The following is a 1,302-nucleotide window of genomic DNA, read 5'->3' as shown; positions in this document are numbered from 1 at the left end:
ACGATCAAATGGGTCGATACTATTCACCGCTAATCTTATGTAATGTTGGATTATACCAAATTTGTCTAACTACAAACTATTTTACAGATATTTTTTGTAGTGTATTAATTAAAATAACTTACTTTACCTGCTATAACAGTAAATGTTATAAGTGGAAGAGTATAATAAATACTTACAGAATGAAATGATATCCAAAGCTACTGCTTGCTCTAAATGCTGAGAGGAAAGTATATCGGGTGAATTGACATAGATTATTATTACATCAATTTTTTCATTCTTTTAGAGAGCACTGACATGGCTGCCAAAGCCATATCAACCGTTGTTACTGTATCGGTGCACTTTGAAAGTTAGTGAAGAACAAGAAAGAAAACATATATTATACATAAAATTATCATGAGGGTCTTATTATTTCTCTTACGATTTCATGTTATTTTTCTACACTTTAGTTTATGCAATTGTTTGTATCAATCAGCTCATTATTTTGTAATCAATGTGTACAATCTTAGACATATTCATATAAAATAGCTATATATTGTTTAGGATAAATAATACGATTGAATTGAATACTGAAGATCATGCAGGGATATATTGTTAAAGACTCTATTCTAGTTTATTCGAATGACATGTTGACAAGAGATAATAGACCCAAAAAGTTTGAGGTAATCTTATTTCGTGAATATGCTTTAGAAGATTTAGAAAAGATATAGGAACGGATTTCTCGATAAATTGCAACGGCCAAAGTTTTGACCTTGTTGACCCTTTTTTTGAGCTTCATTAGCTTATATTAGACTTGCAGGGATAGGTGATACGATTTCCGAGGTCATCGGGTGAATATTAGATTGGTTTTTGTGATAATAAATCTTAAAGAAAAAATGTTTGACCCAAGGTTGACTTTTGGGCAAACGAACCTTTTCGGAAATTCGTTGATTCTGAGTGGTCCGGATGGTCATTTGTGACTTTGGGGTATGTTCATTTCATTTCCCAATGCATTAGAGTGCGTTTTGGGACTTGGGTTGGAAAGTTGATTTTGGGGTATTGGGGGTTGATTTGGTCAATGAGACCCCCGTAGGGAAATTCGTGGCCACGGGTGAATTCGTAGCGCATTTTTATATGTGTTTACATGTTTACTTTGTATCTGTGGGGCCTTGGGTGATAATCGAATTTCGGGTTGAGAATGGTCAAAAACAATACTTTCTGGTGACTGATGTCTGCCGCAGTGTTACTAGTACCGCGGCAGTGGTATCGCTGTGGTGATAGACCTGCCGCTATAGAGGCTTAGTGTAAATGTAGGTGACCGCCGTA

The sequence above is a fragment of the Lycium ferocissimum genome, unplaced genomic scaffold, assembly GCF_029784015.1.
Source record: "Lycium ferocissimum isolate CSIRO_LF1 unplaced genomic scaffold, AGI_CSIRO_Lferr_CH_V1 ctg6743, whole genome shotgun sequence".
Taxonomy (NCBI): domain Eukaryota; kingdom Viridiplantae; phylum Streptophyta; class Magnoliopsida; order Solanales; family Solanaceae; genus Lycium; species Lycium ferocissimum.
This window is presented reverse-complemented; position numbering follows the sequence as displayed.